This window comes from Prinia subflava, chromosome 6 (genome assembly GCF_021018805.1).
Source record: "Prinia subflava isolate CZ2003 ecotype Zambia chromosome 6, Cam_Psub_1.2, whole genome shotgun sequence".
Classification (NCBI taxonomy): Eukaryota; Metazoa; Chordata; class Aves; order Passeriformes; family Cisticolidae; genus Prinia; species Prinia subflava.
The window spans coordinates 37,509,943-37,534,963 of NC_086252.1; the positions used below are offsets into that span (position 1 = coordinate 37,509,943).

The 25,021-nt window shown below is 50.7% G+C and overlaps 1 long non-coding RNA gene across 1 annotated transcript; it reads right to left on the reverse strand.

Moving 5' to 3' along the window:
* Window positions 1–7,773: 7,773 nt before the first annotated feature.
* LOC134551857 (uncharacterized) lies at window positions 7,774–9,692 on the reverse strand. The gene is made up of 2 exons (XR_010080712.1): window positions 9,330–9,692; window positions 7,774–8,932 (listed from the first exon to the last, which is right to left on the reverse strand). It is a non-coding gene; the product is annotated as an uncharacterized LOC134551857 (long non-coding RNA).
* Window positions 9,693–25,021: the final 15,329 nt, after the last annotated feature.

The following is a 25,021-nucleotide window of genomic DNA, read 5'->3' on the forward strand; positions in this document are numbered from 1 at the left end:
TTTGGCTCAGAGTGGAATGATTCCTAGATGTTGTTGGAGAATATCCTGCAGACAAAGAGATTTCTTTCTCAGTTCCTGCAGGTTAATTATGGAAATTCCTCACACAGGATCAGCAGTGCCAGTTGCTGGGGAGACAGGAAAAGTGTTTGTTAGGGAATTCTAGCCTGGAGCAGCAAAAAAGATTTCTGACAGGATGGTTTTCCATCAGAAATATTGATATGTTGAAGGCAGAGCTTGTTTTGCAGAACTTCTTGGATTTCAGTGGAATTTGGTATTTAGGAACTTGCTGAGTTGAAATTCTCTGCTAAGGTTGCAACTTTCAGGTTTAACCTCTTTATAATGAGATATTAATTTCCAAGATTTCTTTATAATGTAGTTTCTGAAATGGATAGGAAATGAGTAAACTTGGAACATTTCTAGTCAAAGGATGGAGTTCATTTCACAAGGAATTTTGAAATCCTTTTGCTTGCATCCCATTTTGGTCTGGAAAGGAGGGAAATTGTGTAATCCCCGCTCCTCACCCAGCTCTGGCCGATCCCAGTGGGCGCTGGGGGCCAAAGGCAGGCTCTGGGAGCAGCTTCCAGGGAAAAGTGCACCGGATTAGGTCAGGACTGCATGTCCTTACCCATTCCTCTGAATTCCTCCCTCTTCCCTGAAGGCAAAGCAGCTCGGAATTATTGCTGAAGAGCACAAAACTCAGCGAAGGAGAAATGTCACGTTTTGGCTGCGGCACCACCAAGGTGGATTCGTTATCCCAAGGAAGTTCAGAGCGTTTCTCCTTCCCCAGCCCCCTTCATTCCACCCCGAGCCTCAAATATTCGGTGACCCAGAGCTTTCCTGGCTGCACACACATATTTGTAATTCCTGCCCGTGTGAATGAGTAACAGCAGCACAGACTCTTGGAAACATTGCAGGAATTTTTTGGGAGCCATTTGAAACTTCACGCGCTCGGGCGTTGATTTTTATTGTTTTCTGTCCCTCAGGCACAACATTTCCCACCATAAAGTTGTGGGGACGAGTTCGGAGCTGCATTTCACCCTTTGTGGGGCTGGAAGCTTTAGCTTGGAGGGTGCCAGGCTGGGATTAATCCAGCTCTGAGCTGCAGAAAAACCTCAGGAATTTCAGGGGGGAAAAGCGGGATGGCCATGGGCATCCATGAGGGGAAAACACCAAGCAGAGACAACCAGAGAAGTGAGGATTGGACAGAGCCTGGAGCTCCTGAAAAGCAAATACAGAGAGGAGAAATCCTCTGGGAGAATCATTTTTCTGGGATTTAGGAGATGCAAGATCCATGAGAATGGGGCAACTGAAAAATAAGAACAGCAAATGTTCCACTTTAGGAAACTCCCAATCGCTGCAAAAGCAAAAGCTGCTCCAGCAAGTCCTCGCTCCCAGATCCTCAGATTTCTAATTAACTCAAATTGTGGAGGCAGCTCCTGCACGGCCCTGACGAGGGATTGGCTTCGGGAGGAGCTGCTCTCCAGAGCTCTCAGAGGGAGGCTGCACAAAAATGAGATTTCAACCAAGCCCCGGGTCAAACAGGACATTTCTGGGTCATGGGGGCCCTGGCCTGGATTTTCAGCAGCTCTGCCTGCAGCCAGCGGGATGAAATGCAGAGCTTTGCTCCCTTTCTCTGCTTCCTTTGAGCTGCTGCTGCTGTGGTGTGTGGAAAAATGAGACATTTCCAGGAGCTGGAGCTCACACAGCACCAGCATGGACAGATGGACAGTGGCGGTGCTCGGCGATTTGGGGCTTCCACACCGCGGTGAGAGCGTCTCCCACTCCAGCAGCTCCTAAAGCAGATTTCCCTGGAAAAGTGTGAACATCCCTGGATCACACACAGCCTTGGACTCCCTTCTGAGTGAGCCTAATTAGGCAAGCGTTGGTTGCAGCAGGTTTCACACCCTTTCCACCCCGAGATTTCCATAGGCAGGGAAAGTTCCTCGCTCTAATTAAATGACTCAGAAGAGCCTAACTGGTCTTCTAACACATTCTAACTTTGCTTTTGTTGTCAGGTGTTTCCACAGGAGTGATCCAAGGTTGGAAATCTCTTCTTCCTACACGGCTGTTTACCAAATTAATGAATTAAGGAATTATTGGGAGGCTGCAGAAAACGAGGCCTTCACTTTATTCCCAGCTCGGTGGGATGTGCGTTGTACAAGCAGGGTTGAAGGGAACCTGCAGGAAGTTGCTGCTCCATCCCTTCACCTCCAAACCCCACAAAGCAGCTGGATCCAGGATTCCTGGGCTTTCAGGAACAGCCTGGTGGCAGGAGTGAGAATCAGTCCCTCCAAAACTCTCGTGGGATGCATTAAAAATTAATTCCTTCTCTCAGCCATTTCACTGGGAAGACAAAACAGAGCCACGAGAAGCTGTCCTCAGATAAAACCATGACATCAGCTCACACTCTGGGAGCCTCCAGGAGCCCGGAGCTGAGCTTCCCAAACTTTTGCATATCCCGTGCTCAGCACATCCAAGCGCTCGGCTGCCGGCCCGGAGCTCACGCACGGCTTGGGTTTCAGCTGGAACATGTATTTGCAAAGTCCAAGGAGAGCCCCATTTTTTCACCATAAAAGGTTGGGAGCGAAATTCCAGAGCTGAATTAACACGTCCTGCAGCTCCTCGACGTGGGAAAAGAATGCTGCGTCCTCCCACGTCGCTGCTTCCCATCCCAGGGCTTCTTCCCTCTTCCCGACTTGTCCCTGCAAGTCAGACCTTTACTGCCATGAGCCAACAATTAATTAGAAGGATATAATTACCTCTCATCAAGAGAGATACCTGCAGAAGCCAGGTCTGGTTCTCTCCGTGCTTACACGGCTTTTATCCCGCTGCATTTTCCAAATTAATTGGAGTAGTCCAGAGTTTTCACCTGGATTCTGGGGGGAAATCTGGCACAGGAATCTCTTCTGACCTCCTGCTACTAAATAATGATGGGAAGAGAGGATTATCCAGTGTTCCTGGAGAGGTTTGAGGGGTTATTCCTGGTGGGAATGGGATGCCAGTGGAGGTCACCTGCCCTGCTCAGTGCTCAGGGTCTCAGCACTGCTCCACATTTTCATCCTTGTGAAAATCAGCAGGGGACAGACAAGAAATCTTTTCCAATAAAAGAAACTGGGAATTCAGCTTTGGAATTATGTCACTTGGGAATGAGGAGGGTCCTGCCACAGCTTTCCCCTGTGGAAATGAGGATGACAGAGAGGGCTGACAGTAACTAAAAGCTGATTTCAGACACTAAAATAGCTAAATGTTCAGCTTTCTGGAATTTTCTGCTCCAAGAAGAAGAGAACCTTGCTGTGTTCCTGGTTCTCCTGCCAGTTTTCCAGCGGGATGTGGGACAAGCCAGCTCATGTCTCTGTGCCGTTCCTTATCTGAGGCTCGCAGTAACTCCCAGGCTCAAAAGGGCACCGGGAGGGCGAATTCATCACCACACCTCCCAGAGATCTCTGGCTCCTGCTGGGAGCCTGGGATTCAGCTGGGAAATGTCCTTCCTGATGGATCCTTGGCTGCTGCTGTCCCATCCCCCTGCCTGGCACATTCCATGGGTGTTCCAGGGACCAGGAGACTCAAGAGAGCTGATCCCAGCACCAGATGGAACATCCAGGAGGCAAATCCCAGGCCAGAGGGTCGTGGTGCCAACCCACAAAGCTCCAGGAAAAGCAGGGGCATTCTCCAGAGCTTTTCCAGCTGGGAAAGGCCGAGATCCCGCCGGAGGGTGGGAGCAGTGAGCACAGGCAGCCCCTGGGTGCTGCCATCCACACGCTGCTATCCCCGCCCCGGTGCCAGCTCAGCCACACCTGGAGCTCCTGGCTGCTCCAGACAAGCCGGCTCACATCCCTGACCTTCCCAAAGCCGCCGTGAATCCAGCCTGGAGAATTCCCCATTTCCTCAGTGGAGGATTCACCGGCTGCGTGAATTTTGGGGATTTAATTCCTGGTCACCACGGAGAGCGAGGGGCTGCATCTTATTGGGGTGGCAGCTCCCTGAGTGACACCGGGATGTCCCCCAGGGGTGGCAGTGCCACATCCAGAGCCCTTGAGCAGCACAGCACCAGCTCCTGATGGAGAAAACTGCAATAACTGGAATTCCAGGAGGATTTTGCAGGAGTTAAACCCTCCCTGTGCCTGGAGCAGATGTGGGGGTGCTGCCTGAGGTGATAACAGCCCTCAGGAGATGGTGGAGCTGCCCCCACGATGCTGCTCAAGGCCAGAGGTGGAGAAATGAGCCTGGAAACTGTTCCAAGCATTCCCAAAGGCAGAGGTTGCCCCATCCCTGGGGTTCAGGCCTCTGTGTTCCAGCGATGTGGGGCTGGCTGGATCCATGGGATCCATTCCCATCCCTCCCCAAAGCACGGAATTCCCTCCAGGAGCTGCTGATGGAGCCAGGTTAGTGTTGGCTCCTCCATCCATTCGTAGGAGAAGCTCAGATCCTGGTTTTAGTGATGCCCCTGCAATGCCCAAAGATGGAGGAGCATCTCCTTTAGAGACCTTTCCGCCTGAAGGGTTTTTTATTCCTTGACTCCTTCATTACACTCAGCCTTGCAAAACCACCGTGAACTTTCCACAGGGGATGTGGAATCAAAGCTGAGCAACTCCCATCATCTCAGCCTGGTGGGTGTAAGACAATCCAGGCATTTCATCCTCAGAAATCCTCAGGATCCCAGTTCACCACATCCCTGCATCTTCATTTGTGGAGGCACAATACCCCAGGCTTTTAGCCTGGGGGAAGATTTAAATCCGTGCTGCTCACAGGGGGTATAAACCCCAGGGCTTGGGGATGAGCCATGGATAAAAGGAGATTTTTCCCCAGAAAAAGCCCAGCTTTCAGTCAGCTGTGACAAGCCTGGGCAGAGGGACATCCCCCTGTCCCTGTGCCAGCAGGACACAGACCTTGTGTACAGAACTATTCATTAAAGAGCCTCTCCCCCGAGTGCAGCGAGGAAAGTGGCCTGGGCTGAGAGCCAGGGTGCTGGAGGGGGGATCCCAGAGCTCTTCCTTCCTCTCCAGCAGGTGGGAATCCCCCTCCCAGCCCTGGAGCCCTTGGCATGGGCACACCCCCCTGGGCACCTCGGGAGCTTGGTACTGAGTCACCCCTGAGCAAAGCTGAGATAAGGAAGTGACTGGCAGCCCTCCAGCCTGCACAGATGCTGGCTGATTCTGAGCTCCACAAATGATTTATGTGCTCAGGAAAGATCCCAACACTTCCTCCTCCTCCTCCTCCTCCTCCTCCTCCTCCTCCTCTCAAAGTCCTTTTTTAAAGTCCTCCATTCCCCCCTCTCTCTCCACGTTCTCCCCGTGGTGTCAACACCTTCACTATGGGCACCCCAAAAAACCCAAGGAAAGGCCAAACCAAATATTTTGTTGAGAACTAAATGGAGCCAAAGCTCCAGTGGGGGCAAGGAGAGGTTTGTGTTATCAGCAAACCAAACACCCTGTTCAGGAGCAAAATGCTGTTTTCCCTCTTGGAACAGCCTCCTGAAAATGAGGCCAATGCAGTTTTCATTTGCAACACTAATTTGATGAACTCCAGCGGGTTAATGATATTGCTGGATTTAATTAAAGCAGTTGTTAGTCAGGCTGAGCCTCTCCTCCTTAGGTAGGGCCTGGTGTTTTGGAAGCACTGCTGACATCCAGCACCAGAGCCCAGCGTCTGGCCACAGTCATGGAATCATGACCACGGGCAAGACGTGGGGGTACAGCCCTAAATCCTTGTTTCAGCCCCAAATCCCTGTTTCAGCCCCAAATCCCTGATTCAACCCCAAATTCCTGGTACAACCCTAAATCCCTGTTTCATCTCCAAATTCCTGTTTCAACCCCAAATCCCGGTTACAGCCCCAAATTCCAGTTACAGCCCCATATTCCTGTTACAGCCCCATATTCCTGTTTCATCCCCAAATCCCTGTTTCAACCTCAAATCCATTTCAGCCTCAAAAACCTTTTTCACCCCCAAATCTCTATTTCAACCTCAAATCTCTATTTCAACCTCAAATCTCTATTTCAACCCCAAAAACCTATTTCAGCTCCAAAAACCTATTTCAGCCCCAAATCCCCATTAAAGCACCAAATTCCTGTTTCATCCCCAAATCCCTGTTTCATCCCCAAATCCCTGTTCTAGCCCCGTGTCTGCAGCAGGGCCCTGATTGCCCGCAGGGTTTTCTCAGCCACACGGTGCCACCAGGTTTGATTTGGGACACCAGAGGTGCCACATTCAGGTGGGACACAGCAGGGACACAGCCCCACTCCTGCAATTCCTCCTCATCTCTTCCCAAAGTCCGATGCTGGATTGATCTTGGAGGGCTTTTCCAACCTCAGTTCTGTGGGTGGGAATATTTTGCCAGAGGATGCTCTGGCTCCTGAGGATCAATCATCCACTCCAGTCCTGCATCCCTGCTTGTGGATCAAAGCCTTTTACCAAACTCTTGTTCATTTGCTTGGAAAATCCACAGGATGTGTTTGATTTCTCTGTGTTAATTAAAGGGATAATAACCTCCTAAAAATCAGTGGGATATCCCTGCAAGTTCCCCATCTCATATCCCAGTTGCTGCAGTGCTAATTCCCAGTGGGATGCCTGCCAGGGAACCTTGGGGAATGAGTAGCCTTCCCTATCCAGGACATGGAGATCCTTCCAGGGCTTTAATTGCCATCCCCAAATTTCCTGTCATTAAGTTAATAACCCCATTGTTGTAAGTGCATCTTCATTTTTGGAGGCACAATACCCCAGGCTTTCAACCTGGGGGAAGATTTAAATCCGGTTTAGTCAGGGATGAACCTTTGTCCCTTGTGGGACAAACACCACAGGAGATCAGGACAGGTGACAGAGAAAAGGGGTGACTTTTCAGTATATGGATTTTTTTTCAGGAACAAAAGCATTTTTGAAGGGGTTCACCACAAATTCTTTGACATTTTAGATTTACAAGAGTATGGGGTGGCAGGATGAGGGGAATGCCTTGGGAATGGAAGGGAGTGGATTGCGATTAGGAAAAAATTGTTCCCTGTGGGGATGGTGAGGCCTTGGCATAGGCTGTGGCTGTCCCTGGATCCCTGGAAGTGTCCCAGGCCAGGCTGGACAGGACTTGGAACAGCCTGGGATAGTGGAAGGTGTCCCTGCCATGGCAGGGGGTAAAATAGGATGGGCTTTAAGCTTCCAACCCAAACCAGGCTGGCATTCCATGATTTACACCCGCCCTCAGTGTGACCATTCCCTGTCTGGCTCAGCAGCCCTGCCACAGAGCACAGCCGGTGTCACCCACCCCCGGTGACATCCTGGCTGCTCCCGTGGCTCCACACATCCCAACCCTCTGCCCTGTCAGGATTTTCCCTCCCAGCCTTTTGCCTGCGTGTAGAAGGTTTCCCTCGTCACAGCCCAAGCCTGCATTTCACATTCATGCGTTTAAAGCACAGACAGGCTTGTAATTAAATCCCGGAATATTTTAAGCTCTTGTAGTGATTTGAAGGGCTCGTAACTCAGCTCAGCATATGCTGCTCTCGTAGTAAGCTCCAGTCCTGCCAGCTGCCTGCGTGGGCTCTCCTGCAATTCCCGTTCTCCCATCAATGGGCTGCACCAGGAGCAGGAATCATTCCCCAGGCTCAGCCCAGCGCGGCCCCTTCTCTGCCCACGAGCAAACCCTGATGTTATCCCAGCCACAGGCTCCAAACTGGAGTGGTTTAACAGGAGCACGGCAGGAATTCTCCACCTCCCAGGCTGGCGAGGATCCTTTGCTATGGTTACATGAGGAAAAAATAAAAGGTGGGGGATACTCAAGTGTTATTTTTCTTCTTATTTAAGCCCAGACGGTTCCCAAAGGCAGTTCCCAAAGCAGGAATGTCACCAGGCAGGAAGTGCTGGTGACTGAGTACCTGACCCGAACACGTGCCTCACCTTCCTCCGGGTTTGTTTTTCTTTTTTCCCTGGAAAGAATCCCATCCTTGCCTAGCAGCTGGTAAACATTGCTGCTTCCTCCCGAGTCTGCAAAGCTCAGCTTCATCCCGGCTCCCTCTCGAGGGCTTTTCATGGATGGGGGCTGCCAGGGACAGGGATGCTCCTGGGGGAATGAAGGATCCTTGGAGTGGAGCACACAAATCCTCAAATCCAGGGGCAGAGATGTCGATCCTCACCACCATTCCCAACTCACCTGCCCTGGAGAGATGAAGGCTACAATTCGGAATAATCCTACTCAATAATGTAATCAATAATCAGTAATCAATACAAAAATCAAGCATCTACCCCGGTGATGCTCCCCTCATCTTATCGTCCTTCCACAGCCTCTCCCACACGGACACGGAGCCATTCCCTGGTGTTAAATGTGAATTGTTGTGAATGTCCCTGGGGAGTGCTTTCAGTGCATCATCAGAATCGGGGACATTCCCGGTGTCATCCCAAAAAACCAGAGAGCTGGGAACGCACCTGGAGTCAGCCAGAGCCTCCCCTCCCAGCCGAGCATCCCATCCAGGCTTTTGTGACAGCCTGAACCTTCTCTTCTTTCTCTTAGAGGTGGGAAAACATTCCCGGTTTGTTCCGAGGGGCCGGGGAGGTGGCAGTGCCCATTCCCGGCCGTGTCCCGGCCCTTCCCCACGGCCTCGGTGTGAAATTTTCCCAGAGTTTGTCAGGAAACTCTTCGCAGCCTCTTTTTTCTTGGAACAGCTCATTGACACCGGGTGGAAATCTGCAGGCTCCGGGCCAGGTTTCGTAATGCTCCAGGAGCAACGAGGGGACGGGAGGTTTGTGTGGAAAACCCACAAAATTCCAGGGAAAATGATAAACTTGGAGCTCCCTGGGCGTGCAAACACCGCCTTTCCTCCGCTCTGCATGCACCAAAAGAGGTCTGGGGAAACCACACGGCCACAGTTTGTCCCGAAATAACATTTTTAGCGGAATATCCACCACGTGGGAGTGTTGGCTGTGTGGAAATCGCTGCTCTGAAGGGCTGGGGAAGGCTCTGGAAACACAAAATGTTGGATTTGTTCAGCCCTCCCCACGCCAGCCAGAGGCTCCAGGCTCCCACACATCTCAGCTTTCCCCGGGAGCACGTCTGGGTGCTAAAAAGAGGAAAAAAGGGGAAAAACCAGCCGGAATCTTGGCACATTTCAGGGAATAAAGTAAAAAAAACCCCTTTCTCTGTCACAATCAGATCCCACTCATGCTCTGGTGTGAATCCACGGGGGACAACGTGGGAGGAGGAAAACCTGGAGCTCCCAGGGGCTGCCCCATGCCCAAGGCATGAAGGAAGAGCTGCCAAAATCCCTGGAACGAGGGGAACGAGGGGAATGAGGGGAACCCCGCTTGTGCACACCCCACCCACAGCTCCCAAAAGCTGCTCTTTTTGCTCGCCTCACCTTTCTATTCAAATTCAGCGGCGCTAAACCAATATTTATTCAGTTTTTGCTGGTCAGGAACCACTCCCTGCGTGCTGATATTTCAGAAATGTGTCTGGTTACCCCGAGGAGCTGGAGCTGTGAGTGTCTGAGGAGGAGGAAAGCTGCACCGGGATATTTTTAGCCGCGTGTTTGTCTGCAGAGCCGCGTCCCACGAGGATTTTTGGTTTCATCCCCGCCCTGGGGACTCAGTTTGGGTGAGGAGGAGCTGAATGCCACCAGCCCGTTTATAAAGGTTTATAAAGGGAATTATCCGGGCAATAAAATATTCCAGGCTGGCGTGAGAATCCTCGAAAGCGGAGCTGAGGCTGGGCGGAGGGAGCGGGGAAGGCGGAGAGCCTTGGCTGGGGACAGCGGTGGGTGGTGGCTGTCCCCGCTGTCACCTCCCCGGAGCTCCCAGGACAAGGCTTTTCCCGGATAAAGCCGCGCTCAGGAATGTCGCACATCCGTATTTCTGTGCGTGGAGCAGCCGGAGCGCTCTCCTCAGCCGCTGCCCCTGTTATCACCTTCTCTTATCGCTGATGGGGGAGCTGTGCTCAGCACTGCCCGCCTTGGGGACACCCGAGGGTCACGACCTCTTCTCCTGCCTGCTGGGGACACAGGATTGGGGTCATTGGGCTCCTGAACCCCCAAATCCCCGTTCCCAGCACTCCTCACCATCCCTGCCCCAGGCTGCAGGGACGTGCTGCTTCCTCACCATCACATTTTTGGGGGTAGGAAATTATTTGTCTGATTTATTTTCCACCTTGCAGGGAGTCTGCCCTGTGCTGCTCCCTGGGCCTCCACTGATTTCAGTCCATCTTGGAGCTGAAATTCATTTCAAACTGAATTTCCTGAGCACCGAACACGATCCGAGTGCTCTGCCCTGAGCCCCCTCTTTAAATAACAAAAGGTGGAGAAGGAAAATGCCTCTCCAGGCCTCTGCCCTTCCCTTCCCCGCAGCCCGAGGTGTTTTTTGCAGCCACCGCCGGATTATTCATGCCTTCGGCATCTTCACCACCTCGGCTTCGGGATGAGCTCAGAAAACATAAATATTTTGTGCTCCAGAGGGACTTTTTTTAATGGTTTCAGAGTATTTAGCAAGCACTTCAGGTGGCCCAAGCTGTGGATTTCCCCCCAGGAAAGGGATGTGCAGGGAATGGGGACAGGGATGGGGTCCCTGTGCTGCAGCATCATCACTGGATCAATAATTGATGGCTTTGCCTTTTTATTAATGACCTGAATGCCTCTTTTTTCATGTAAATAATTTTTAATAGCCATTAAAACATAATCACAGGACATTCAGGGGACATCTCTATCGATTGCCAGGTCCCCTGGCCAGGACATGAGGGGAAGGAAAACAACTGGGAGGAAAATAAGGGCAGAAAATGAGAATTGGTGACTTAAGGCAGGGTGTGCTCACGGAATGTAAGGGAGGAAGTGCTGACAGAGCTTCTTTGCCTTGGGAACCCGGTTAAAGATGAGCTAAGTGCTGCACAAAATGCACATTTCTGTCCATACGTCTGCTGTGGATGAGAAATATTCCAAGGATTGCCAGGAAAGGTGGGGCACAGAGGGCTGGGCACTCAATCCCCTTTGGGATGGGGAGGGAGCTTTGGGGAATCCCACTCAGGGATCAGCAAACAGGGATGCAAACATGGAAAACCTGCACTTGGAGCCTCCCATTCCCAGCAAAGGCCTCTGCCAGTGACAGATGCGCAAAAACATTTCAACAATGTGCTCCAAACCACTTCCAAATGTTTTCCAGGCTGGAGCAGGGCTGCCACAAGTGCCACGGAGCCGGGAGCTGCCCTCGCCCCGGGCACGCTGCCCAGCAAACCTGCTCCCTTTGCTGTCCCAGCAAATTCCTGCTGGGAAGAGGATGCTGCTGGAGGGAACGGAGAGGCACCACCCTGCTCCCCTGCAGCTGAGGGAATGCAGCATTTTATGACATTTTATTTAATTTGAGTCATTTCCGTGGCTGCTGAGGCTCCCTGAGGCTGGCCACCCACTGTGGATGCAGTCACCTTTGGACTTTTATCCCGTGTTTCCTGGGGAATCTGGGAATGGGACACAGGCTGTGGCTCCTGGCAGCCTCTGGAGCGTTTCTGGTGCCAGGGACACCTGGATGCACATTCTGGAAAAGCATTCCCAATCTTGCCTCCACAGCGTCACCGTGACTAAAGGTGAGCTTGGGATTGCTCCAGGCTCCAGCTGGCTCCATCCTGGATCTCCTTTCCAACTGCAGCAGCAGCAAATTCCCTGTTTTTGCAGCTTCATGATCCCAGACAGCTCCCAGGATGGGATGTGGGGTGTCCCAGGGCTGCCACTGCAGGGGTGGTGGTTTGGGTCCTGCTCCCTCCAAGCCAAATCCCATTTGGCTTGTCCCAAATTATCCCAAATTCCTTCCCACCCAAACGCCAGCGAGATGTGGAGTCCAGGACAGGAGCCCACGGTGGGGTGGCACTGATGAAGGTGAAAGTGCCAGCCCTGCTCACTTCACTGAGGGTTTTTGGGGTAGGGATGAACAGTCCAGCTCCTTTCCATCGTCTGTGCGTCTCCACTTCCCTGACCCGGAATTCCACTTTTCAAAATAACTCCGTTCTGCAGGAACAGCGTCCTAAAATACACACCCGACCTACTTTATCCAGCTCCTTCCCAAAATGTCACCCTGCAGCTGGAGCAGCGGGATCTGTGGAGCAGGACACGGCTGGGATCAACCTGCTCCTGCTGGGGAGGTGAGGGGTGATTTCCTTTTCCCTGAGGATCCGTGTTGGAACTGGAGCTTGGCAGGAGCTCCAGAATTCAGGTTCGGTTTGGGGACACGCCTGGAGGATTCAGGACTTGTCCAAACCACACAGGAATGCAAACTCCGCTTGTTAATCCCTTCGGAATGGCCTGCCGTGAAATTCCTGGGCTTTCTGCCTCCCAGCCAGTAGTCATCTCCCAGAACTGGGAATTCCACATGGGAAGAGCTCTGGGAAGGGAGACAACAGCCCCCAAGCCAAGGTTTCAGTGCCAGGCACGTGGGACACCTGACTGGTGTCACCTCTGAGTACTGCAGGAATCCGGTGCTGTTCGTGATCCATCAGAAATCCAGGGCTCCTTCCCTGTGTCCCAGCCAGCAGCACCACCCTGGATTTGAAACAGGAGCCGTGGGCATCAGGACAAGGCTTACATCCCATTTTTCCTTCCATTTAACTTTCATTCCAGAGGCAAACCCCCTCATTCCTGAGGGTTTTTAGGACATCTGACTGGTGTCACCTCCCAGGGCTGCAGGAATCCAGTGCTGCTCATGATCCATCAGAAATCCAGAGCTCCTTCCCCACATTCCAACCAGCAGCACCACCCTGGATTCAGAATGGGAGCTGTGGATATCAGGACAAGGTTTCCATCCCATCAGGATCAGGAAGACGTTTGCATCCCGTTTTTCCTTCCATTTGACTCCCATTCCAGAGGTTAAGCCCTCATTCCTGAGGGTTTTCAGGACATCTTAACGCCACAGGAATCCAATGCTGCTCATGATCCATCAGAAATCCAGGGCTCCTTCCCTGTGTCCCAGCCAGCAGCACCACCCTGGGTTCAGAACCAGAGCTGTGGGCATCAGGGCAAGGTTTCCATTCCATCAGGATCAGGATCAGGATCAGGATCAGGATCAGGACAAGATTTCCATCCCATCAGGATCAGGACATTTACATCCCATTTTTCCTTCCACTTGTCTCCCATTCCAGAGGTGAACCCCTTTATTCCTGAGGGTTTTCAGGCCCTGCTGATGTTTATGGAGCATTTTCCCCCGAGGAAAGGGAGGAAATGCAGGAGGGAATGCAGAGCTGTGAGGAGCAGGAAAGACACCCAATCCCCCAGGATTGATGGGCACATCCAGGAAAACGCTGGCTTTATCCAGGTCACCTTTTTCATCCTCACCCAGGAAGGAAATTAATGAAGCTCCCGGAGTTATTCCCACTAATTGATCACCTCTTAATGGCAATAAAGCTTTGGGGAAGCACAAATGTATTATGTGGAAGGGCAGAAGTGAGTGGCCCTTGGTGGCTTATCTGGGTGATTTGGGAGGGGGGAATTACAGGGAATTTGATCCCTGCTCCAAGGCCTGCTCCGCATTTTAGTGGGGAAGAGCATTAAAATTAACCCTGGCACTTACAAATGGTGATTGGGTAATTAAAGGCTGATTAATCCAATTTTATTTAAGAAAATGGATGAGGGAAGGAGCTGGTAAATGGGAAATGATGGAAAAGTGGAGCAAAGGTGAAACAAAGGATAATTGGGCCTGGCTTTGGAAGAAAACGAGATTCTTAGGGAAAGGGAATGCAGGAGAATGGATCTGTGTGGACAGCAGGAAAAGGAGAGCACGGGGACAAGCAGGGGATGGCAAATGCAGGGAAGAAATTGGGCAGGGGCAGGAGACAACCAGAGGAGGCAATTCCTTCCAGATCCACTTGGGAAACAACATTTGATATGATATATATATATATATATATATATATATATTTGATGACCATAAAAAGAGAAAAAAAAAGTGTGTGGAGGGGTTTTGCTGGTGAAATTTCCCGATCAAATCTGCTGATGGCACCAGCTGAAGGGGAGACATGGAGAATTTGGAATCTTAAGGATTGAAATAAAGCACTCAGGATCTCACAGTGAAGATTTGAGCTGTGTGGGAAGAGCGAATCGGTTCAAAATGATGGAGGGGGGGTGGAGAGATCCCAGGAGATGCACAAGGATCTCACTAACCTGAGGTGCTGGATACAGCTCTGATCCAGGAAAAACGAGCTCTCCCAGTGCCACAGAGATTCCAGGAACTTCCAAAATCTCAGCAAAGTAACTCCTGAGAAGATCTCTGAAGGTATTTGAAGGCCAGAGTGAATTTTTCCCGGTGGGAACTGGAGGAGCCCTCCGGGATCTGCGCTCACGCCAGCCCAGCAGCGAGTTCCAAAGGCCACAGCGCTGTCCTGGTGGCCACCTGGGCAACCACAGAGCCACCCCTGCCCAGCTCCGGGTGACTCCATCCCCGGGAGGAGGAGGAGGAGAGGGTTTGATGTGGTGCCTGCGGGAGAAGATCCCTGATACACCCGGGATCCTTCGAGTCGGACTGGAAAAACCGGAGGTGCTGCCCCTCACCCTGCTGATCTGATCCCTCCGGGATAACGGAGGGACAGCAGGGCAGGAAGGGCTCCGGGGTTCCTGTGGTCCCACCAGGAGGGACAGCAGGGCAGGAAGGGCTCCAGGGTTCCTGTGGTCCCACCAGGAGGGACAGCGGGGCGGGAAGGGCTCCAGGGTTCCTGTGACCCCACCAGGAGGGACAGCAGGGCAGGAAGGGCTCCGGGGTTCCTGTGGTCCCACCAGGAGGGACAGAGGGGCAGGAAGGGCTCCGGGGTTCCTGTGGTCCCACCAGGAGGGACAGAGGGGCAGGAAGGGCTCCGGGGTTCCTGTGGTCCCACCAGGAGGGACAGCAGGGCAGGAAGGGCTCCGGGGTTCCTGTGAACCCACCAGGAGGGACAGCAGGGCGGGAAGGTGTCCAGGATTCCCGTGTCCCCAGGAGGGACAGAGGGGCAGGAAGGGCTCCGGGGTTCCTGTGATCCCACAGGGTGGGAAGGTGTCCGGGGTCCCGTGTTCAGATCAGATCAGCGCCAGGAAATTGGAATAAGATTTGCCTCTGAGCCTCCCGAGACAATTCCCTCCTTCTCCTGCAGCAGCGCCCCCAGAGCTGAGTTTTAGGAGCCGTGGATCTCAATCACCTGGTGATTTTTGAGACTGGGAAAAGACTGAGGAATGTGTTGGGGATGGATCATTTGTTTTTCCCGTGTTTGTTTCCACAGCAGCAGATCAGATCAGATCAGAGGAAAGGAGGGAGGATTTTCACCTTCTCCTAGGACCCCACCTGCAGAGCTGCCTCCAGCCCTGGAAACCCCAAAACAAGGATGAGAAGCTGCTGGAGAGTCCAGAGGAAGCCATGGAGGTGTTCTGATACTCTGGAGCCAGGCTGGGAGAGCTGGGAATGTTCCCCTGGAGAAGGGAAGGCTCCAGGGAGAGCTCAGAGCCCTGCCAGGGCCTGAAGGGGCTCCAGGAGAGCTGCAGAGGGACTGGGGACAAGGCAGGGAGGGACAGGACACAGGGAATGGCTCCCAGTGCCAGAGGGCAGGGCTGGGTGGGAGATTGGGAAGGGATTCCTGGCTGGGCTGGAATTCCCAGAGCAGCTGTGGCTGCCCCTGGAGCCCTGGCAGTGCCCAGGGCCAGGCTGGAGCAGCCTGGGACAGTGGGAGGTGTCCCTGACCATAGAACTGGATGGGCTTGAAGTTCCTTTCCAACCCAAACCATTCCAAGATTCCCTGAATTTGGCACCAAAACCTCCTCAGTGGGTCCCAGACGACCCCTCCTGCCCCAGACAGGAAAGTTCTCCGTGGCTGGGGGGAGTTTTCCCACATCCCTCTGTCCCCCCCCAGGGCTGGGCTGCAAGAACCAACCCAGTGGATCAAACCCCAGTGAGATCCTCTGCTCCCCTCAGCTTCGTTAGCGGCGCTAATTAAGGGCAGCCAATCAAAATCCCCTCTGCAAAACACCCATGAAGAAATCGAGATTTGTGAAAGCCCCTCCAACCCCTCTGGGGGTGGTGCCAGAGGGAGGGAATGCAGATCCCACGGGGCTCAGCCCGCTTTAGGAACGAGCTGGAATTTCTGCATTTTTATGTCCCGACAGCTGAATTGGAGCTTCCAATTCTGGAGCCTGTGGCTTTCAAACCACGATAATGCCAGTCCTGAAAAGCCTTTGATTGCAGCCAGAACAACAGTGGGAAAATCACCGGGAGAGGAGGAATGTCAGAAATGGGGTTGGAAGAGATTGCAGGGCTGAAGGGCTCGGGCAGCAGCTCCAAGGGTGGGACATCCCAATTTTCCCAGCTCAGCCCTCCTTCCCTCTGGAGAGGGAAAAAATAGAAAAAATATATAAATAGAAAATAGAAAAAAAATACATAATACGTATAATATATAAAATAAATGAAATACAGAAAATAAATAAAATAGACATAATAATAATAAAAAAAAATAAGCTAAAAATTTAAAATCAAAATATCCATTAGGATCCCTTAGTATGATCCCTTAATATCCCTTTTTGGGAAGGAGGGCTCGGGAAGAGCGAAGCACAGCACGGGTTTTCCTGCCCATTTCAACCCCACATTCTTGGTTTTATCCATGTTTTTATGAAATCCCCAAATATCCCCACAAAACAAACAATAATATTGGAATTTCTTGCTGTTCCCCCTAAAACCTGCCCGGTTTTTAGATAACCAAATCTTGTTCCCTCTGCTCCTGCCTGGAGAGCAAAGTGCACACGGAGGCTTTGAAAAGCAATGGGAAATGGGAAGGAATTTCAGGAAAATCCCTCTGGAGATCCTTTCCTGTGGATAAAACTTGGGGAGATGGGGGCAGGGAAAATCCTAATCCACCTTCCCGAGGCTGTGCCCGGCTCAATCCTGGGGCTCCAGGTGATCCCAGCAGGATTTGGAGCCCTGCTGATCCCCGAATTTTTGGGACCCTGGGCACGGAGGGTTCCCAGCACTGACCCCCAGGCAAACCCTGCACTCACCTGAGGCAGGAAAAGGCTCCCAAAATTGAGAGACAGCGCTGGGATTGTGGGGTGGGGTTTGGATAGAAGTGTGTGATGGCACAGGGTGGGAAACTCAGAGTTTGAGGGTTTAGAACACAGGAATGGATATAAAGCAGGGTGGAGGATTTAGGGCTCAGGCTGAGTCCTTTTTCACCTTCTTCTCCACAGCTCTGGGTGGTGTTTTGCAATTTTTTTTTATTATTTTTTTTTAATTGTAATTTGTAGGAAAAATCCACATTGCGGGCCAGGGGTAGTTGGGTATTGGGTTAAAAGTAAAAATAATTTAGGTGTCATTTCTTAATTGGACAGTTTGTGTTTAAAAGACCTTGGAAAGAGTTAGAGACAGAGACATTTTCTACTTTTTTAGCTACAAATCACAGCTTGTGACGCTGTAACACAGATAAGAATTAACAAACATCCGAGCCCAAACACAAAACTGCAAATCCCGAGTGTTTAATGCTGGCTCTGGCAGAACAGAAGATAAAAAAGCAACACCTAATTTCCCTTTCCAGGAGCGAGGACAGCCCTGTGGAGCAGGCAGGGATTGCTGCCCTCTGGAAAAGCATTCCTCAAACTGCTCCTGGTGTCCATCATCCCTCTGCAGCACAGCCCGGCATCCTTCCCATCCCAAATCCCTCCCAAATCCCTCCCGTGGGGCTGCCGGGGGGATTCACGGCCATTAAAACCTCTATTTTCTCATTTTAATAATTCCCATCATGGAAATAGCAGGAATTGCTGGGCTTGGAGCCCTTTAGTGCCCAGGGCTGAGCTCGGTTGGAACATCAGGGAGAAACCGTCGGGGCCTGGCTCTGGAAATAGAGAAATGGCAATAAACGTCAAGGTTAGCCCCCAAAACAGCCAAAAAATAAATTTAAATTAAATATTCAGGTCTGGGGAAGTAAAGAAGGAAAAGTTTTGCTTTTTGCCCATTTCTTGTTTGTCACAATTTCGAGGGGATCTGCTTGGACACAAATGGAGGGGGAGGGAATAATCAATCACCTGTTAATTACCAATCACAGAGCCCTGTGATTAGCTCTGGCTCTCGGTGACACTGCCCCTCCCTGGCGTCCAGCAGAGAATTCCAAAATTCCATCATTTCCCCCCTGAGAAAACTCCTTGGTCCACCTGAAAGCAGTTGGAGACACAAAGGTGGATGAACAGATGGGAGCTGCAGCCCAGGGAGATTTCAGGAGGGAAAATTCCCAGTTTTGGCTGGAATTCCACCCTTCCATCCATCCCCTGGTGTTCAACCACAGCCCCGGGGTGCTGAGAGCTGCAAAACTTCTGAGGAAAGGCTCTGGGAAAGGGGATTTTCCATCCCAAATAGCGATTCCGTGATTTCTGATGCCTCCAAAGTGCTCAGCTCTCCAAGATGTTTTTGGGGTTTAATTGAGGGCAGAAACAGGGACAGGAGGAAAATGTCCCTGGCGTGTCCTGGTGTCCCAAATCCACAGCAAATCCCACTCCTGGCTTTTCCAGCTCCCTGCCCTGCAGCTGCACTTCGCTCCCTCAGGACAAAAAGGGAGAAAAACCTTCCCAAACTCAGCCCATTATCCCGATAATATCAGAAAAATTGCACCCGACCCCATTAATATCCATTTTTTTCCGGGCAGGGATCCAAAAGCTGCCTGCAGGAAGAGCGGAGGGAGCAATTACCCCATTCCCAATTATCCCAGATCCCGGGGGGCTCCGCTCTCCCCACATTTATGGCTGGGATAAGAGAACAATCCCCCACATCCCTGGGCCAGGAGAAACCCCTGAGCTCAGCTCTAAATCTTTGGGAAAGGAATTTTCTGAGCTGTCACCATTCCTCCCCTGGATTGAAGTTGGTTTTCCTTGGTATTTTAATGAGTTCTCGGAGAAGGGGAGAAAAATAAAGCAGGAAAACCAGGAAAAAGTGAGGGTGAAGTCATCAGGTCTGGTTTTATTATCTCAAATTTCAGCAGCTTGTTCAGCTGGGACAGTTTTATTTTATAGATAAACAGAGAGGTGGAGGCAACACAAACATAAACACTGAAATCTAAACACAGATATAAAAACACAGCGATGGAGGCAGCCCTGCCCCTTGGCCACAGTGGTAAATATTTCTCCACGAGAAACGGGAATAAAAGGAGTGTAAAACCATGTTTTGTAAGGAAAACTGGGAGAAATGGGAATAAAAGGAAAGTAAAACCATGTTTTGGTGGTAAAACTTGGGAGAAATGGGATTAAAAGGGTGTAAAACCATGTTTTGGTGATAAAACCTGGGAGAAATGGGAGTAAAAGGAGTGTAAAACCATGTTTTGGTGATAAAACCTGGGAGAAATGGGAATAAAAGGGTGTAAAACCATGTTTTGGTGATAAAACCTGGGAGAAATGGGAGTAAAAGGAGTGTAAAACCATGTTTTGGTGATAAAACCTGGGAGAAATGGGAGTAAAAGGAGTGTAAAACCATGTTTGGTGGGAAAACTGGGAGAAATGGGAATAAAAGGAGTGTAAAACCATGTTTTGGTGGGAAAACTGGGAGAAATGGGGGTAAAAGAAGTGTAAAACCATGCTTTGTAAGGAAAACTGGGAGAAATGGGAATAAAAGGGTGTAAAACCATGTTTTGGTGATAAAACCTGGGAGAAATGGGAGTAAAAGGAGTGTAAAACCATGTTTGGTGGGAAAACTGGGAGAAATGGGAATAAAAGGAGTGTAAAAGCTGTATTTTGGTGGTAAAGCTGGGAGAAATGGGAATAAAAGGAGTGTAAAACCATGTTTTGGTGGGAAAACTGGGAGAAATGGGAATAAAAGGGTGTAAAACCATGTTTTGGTGGGAAAACTGGGAGAAATGGGAATAAAAGGGTGTAAAGCCATGTTTTGGTGATAAAACCTGGGAGAAATGGGAGTAAAAGGAGTGTAAAACCATGTTTTGGTGATAAAACCTGGGAGAAATGGGAATAAAAGGGTGTAAAACCATGTTTTGGTGGGAAAACTGGGAGAAATAGGAGTAAAAGGGTGTAAAACCATGTTTTGGTGGGAAAACTGGGAGAAATGGGAATAAAAGGAGTGTAAAACCATGTTTTGGTGATAAAACCTGGGAGAAATGGGAATAAAAGGGTGTAAAACCATGTTTTGGTGATAAAACCTGGGAGAAATGGGAATAAAAGGGTGTAAAACCATGTTTTGGTGGGAAAACTGGGAGAAATGGGAATAAAAGGGTGTAAAACCATGTTTTGGTGGGAAAACTGGGAGAAATAGGAGTAAAAGGAGAGTAAAACCATGTTTGATGGGAAAACTGGGAGAAATGGGAATAAAAGGGTGTAAAACCATGTTTTGGTGGGAAAACTGGGAGAAATGGGAATAAAAGGAGTGTAAAACCATGTTTTGGTGGGAAAACTGGGAGAAATAGGAGTAAAAGGAGAGTAAAACCATGTTTTATGGGAAAACTGGGAGAAATGGGAATAAAAGGAGTGTAAAAGCTGTATTTTGGTGGGAAAACTGGGAGAAATGGGAGTAAAAGGAGAGTAAAACCATGTTTGATGGGAAAACTAGGAGAAATGGGAATAAAAGGAGTGTAAAAGCTGTATTTTGTAAAAAAAGGGAAATTGGTGTTTAAACCTCGAGTCCTCCTGGCCACACTCAGGCCGGAGTGTCCGTGCCTGGATCCAGGCAGCTCTTTCCGATCTCCTGGCGCTTTCCAAGCAGCCTGGGGAGGGCTGGAAGCTGGGAAGGGCTGTCCCAGGCACCTCTGTCCTGCTCCGGTGCCGATTTCTGCCCAGGACCCTCCTGGATCAGAGCAGGGAGCTCTGGCTCCAGCCTGACCCTTCCCTCAGACCCCAAACCAGCTCCTCCGTCCCATCCCAAAGTTCAGCCTCTTGGACAGTGACCTCCTCGGCCCTGATTACATAAAAAATTCCATGGAAAAACAATTTAGGCTCTTCCAGGGAGAGCTGCTTCATTAATAGGGTAAGAACCAAGCTGAGGGAATGAGTCCTTTAATGAGTGAATCCTTTAACCTTGGGATGAAACTTTGGGAGAGTTGGGGCACTGATAAAACCCAAAATCCTATAAAATAAATCCCAAGGCTGTTGATAAGACAGAGCTTAGTGGTGCTGAGGGGAGAAGGGAAAAAACCCTGCATTAATTCCGGTTGCTCTTTAATTATCCACAACAAATCCTAAATCCCAGGTTCTTTCCTCAGCTTCTGTCCCCTCCTGGACTGAGGGATGAAGAGGACAAACGGTTTAATCCAGGATATTTTTAGGAGTTTCCTGTAGCTGTTTGAGGTCTTTTGGGATGAATTCTCCTGCCCAGTGTCAGAATGGGGTCGTTGAGGTTTTCCCAGTTTGAGGGGAAATATATCCCCTCAAATATCCCATTCCAGCCATGCTGTAGGATGGTAATCCACAGGTTTCTGCCAGATCCTGAATTATTTGGGATCAGGCTCGCATGGAAAAGATCATGAAAGTGTTTGGGAAGAGCTTTGAGTCACCAGGGACTGTGGGATCTGTGGGAGATCCAAATTTGGGATACCCTGGGGAGTTTTTGTGTCCATGCCAAGGCACCAAATCCATCCAAATAAAAGGAATGAGCTTTTGGGGAGGAAAGAAAAAAAAAAAAAAGAAAACAAACAGGTGAAATTTGGCATCTGTGGGACATTTTGTGGTGGTGGAGGGCAGTGAGAGCCTGGTGAGGGGGAATTTTGGGGTCAGTGGAAAGCCAGGAACGGTTGGTAGGAAGCGATCCCAGGTGTGAACTTCAAGAATTGGAGCCTCAGGTGCTCCCAACAGAGAGTTTTGACTTTTCTGTTCCCATTCTGCCCATCCGAGAGCAGAGATGTGAATCTGGACACCCCTGGAAAAGCAGAGCATGGAGCAGCCTGGGGTCCAAGCCCTTGGCACGGCATCGGATGTGGGATCTGATCCCCACACGGATTTTGGATCCATCCCTCACGGGGCTGAGCTCCCTCCCCACCCCGGGTGACTCTCAGGGATCTGTTTGGGTTCCCAACCCAACCATCCCAGCCCAAATCCAGCGGGATTCCCACAGCTCCGGAGCATCACCCAACACTGACTCAATCCTGAGCTCTGGGATTATGGATTTGCCCCCAAATTCTCCCACAGGCCCCACCCCAAAGCCGTTTCCAAAGTTCACAGAGGGAATATTTTCTGGGATATTTTCTGGGATATTTTCTGGGATATTTTCTGAGATATTTTCTGGAATATTTTCTGGAATATTTTCTGGGATATTTTCTGGAATATTTTCTGGGATATTTTCTGGGATATTTTCTGGGATGCTTCATTTCTCTGCACCACATTTCATCTCCACTCCCCACAGAATTCCTTCATTTTTCCCATTTTTCCAGATCCATCTCTCTGTTCATTTGCTTTTGGCTCTGCCTCTAATCACTCCCATTGCTAATGAGTGACTAATTAGCATCCAGTCCCATCCGTGGATGCCCCTAAACCCCACAGGCCGTTTCCTGTGGAAGGATATCCCAGGAAGCAGATGAGGGGCGTGTGGTGTGCGATGCCAGCCCGAATTCCATGTGGGAAGGGGTCAGGGATGATTTATCTCCCCCTCCATTCCTAAACAACCTTGCTGATGGCATCCATTCGTTTCCCAGCTCTAAACTGCGTGAGGCAAAACATTCCAGGCGGATCCGATGCGCCAAACACGTGTTAAAAACCCAAGTACAAGACAATTTTCCAATTAATAAATTCCGTGGATGGCTGGGAATGCGGCAGGAAAACGCTGCCGTGGCACGGAGCAGATGTGGGAGCTCAGGAAGAGCTCCTGCAGTTCCTGCTGTTGCGGGGATGAATTTCCAATTTCCAGGAGGATTCCGCGGATCCCGGCCCGCGCTCCCTTGGGGAGGAATCGGAGCCGCTCCTCCCTGAGTTCATCTGGGCTGCAGAAATGTTTGGGAGCGAGCTGGGCTTGGATTTCCAGCAGGGGGTGGTGGCATGGGGGTATTTATGGGGTGCAGCTGCCCCTACCTCCCACAGAACCCTCCCGAGCCTCCCACCATCGGATTTCCTTCTGCTCTCCAAGGTCAGCCCAGGATCCAAAGGCAGGGAAGGATTTTTGAGGGGGTTTGGGGGTTTTGTTGTGAAAACGTTCAAATTTAACCTTTGCTTTCTGCACGGCTCCTCCTCTCGGGGCAATGATTGTCATGGAATCACGGAGCTGAGCTGGAAGTGACCCAAAGGATCATCGAGTCCTGCACAGGACAACCCCAAAATCCCACCTCGTGCCCGAGGGCGTTCTCCAAACACTCCAAGGATATTCCTGGACCTCAGGAAGGTGGGGGGAGATCCAGAGCTGCTGCAGGTGGCACCAACCTCCCGTCCCACTCTAATTCCTTCCCCTTGTCACTCCTCACTCCCAACATCCACATTTCTCCCCGTGATCCGCATCCAAAGCTCTTCCTGATATTTAAAGCAGCTTTTTCTGTACCTCCTCCCTGCTAATTCCCCATCTAATTTTAAACCTCATCCATAACGGGAGCTTTTCTCTGCTTCCTCCATGTGTCACCACATTTTCCCTCAGCATTTTTTCCCCATTTGCCACCGGCTCCTATTTACATCTGTGTTTGGAAGAGACATGAGGCAAAACTTATGGCCAAACCCAAACTATTCTATAGAATGCAGAGATTCTTCCCAGCGTGGAGAGCTGCCCGGAAAAGAGCTTTAAATAAAATCCCAAAAAAGTCGAAGATGCATCCAACTGCTGCTCGAATCCACGAGCTGGGTGTTTTGGCAGGGCTGAAAGAGCTGACAGTCAGCAAGTCAGGAAAGCAATTAATTCTGGCTATTTAATCAGAAAAATATTTTAAAAATTAGGAGTGTATGAAAAGATTAAATTCAACATTCAAATAAATTTTTTTCGTGCTCTACCAAACAGAGGAGCCGCAGATCGTGGAGGCTGGGATTAAACAACATTTGGGAAGTTTAGGAAAATGAAGGGAAGTGTTACACAACAGCATCCTCCGATGTCGCAATGGGATCCCCACCCGAGGCCGGGGGAGGCGGGCGCCCTGCCAGCCCCCTGGGCTGCATTCCCTGCCCAGCCAGCTCCTTTTCCAACAAATAATCGGAGTTCACTCGGCTTCGACCTCAACTCACTCTTTAATTTATTTATTTTTAATAGGAAGTCGTCGGAACGGCCCGGCTGGCGGGTCAGCGGAACGCCGCGCAGCTGGAGGCCGGCCTGGATCCCTGGCAGAGTTATGGATTGCAGATGTTGCCTGGGAGCTGCTGGGATCCTGAGCGGGGCCGGGGGTCCCTGGGGGGCTGTGGAGATGCTCTCCCAGCCTTTGGGAAGAGGGGTTTGTGTTCCACTCCAAAGGAACTTCTAACCCTTTGGGTTTGCTCCGTGTGCTGAGCACAAGTGACAGAAAGCAGGGAGAGGTGAAACAGAAGATCCAGGGCCTGCTCCCTCTTTTCTCACGAGGAATTTCTCCATGGAAGGGATTGGAATTGCCCAGGGAGGGTTGGAGTCCCCAGCCCTGGAGGTGTCCAAGGAATGTCTGGCACTGGTGACAAGGTGGGGATCAGACACAGTTTGGACTCGGTGACCTTGGAGAGCTTTTCCAGCCTTGGTGATCCTGGGATTCTCCATGCACACATGGAGAGTCCTACAGGAACGTGGCCTCAGGGCTTGGACATCCCCCCAGCAGCGGGGGCACCCCGGAACGTGGAGTCAACAGACATCGTTGGCCATCAGGGACTGGAGAAAGCCAGAGGCTGAAAATGATTTAATTTATTGAGGTTATTGTAATTAACAACATTCCAGGTGTAAGGATAAAATGGACAATGCAAAATGCTGACTTCGGGTGAAATAATCCTCAGATCAGGCAACTGAAAGCACAGAGATCCTGAAATCAGCCCCAGGAAACTGCTGGAGGTCCAGCCTTTGAGCCAAGCCTAGTTAGGCTGAGCTCTGTAGGTTTTCCACTCCACATTTGTTCTCTGGAGAGCAGAGGTGCTCTTGTCTCCATGGCCTTGTCCATAATTCCATAGGGAAAATGGAATATTTGAACTTCTCCTTCTCCTTCTCCTTCTCCTTCTCCTTCTCCTTCTCCTTCTCC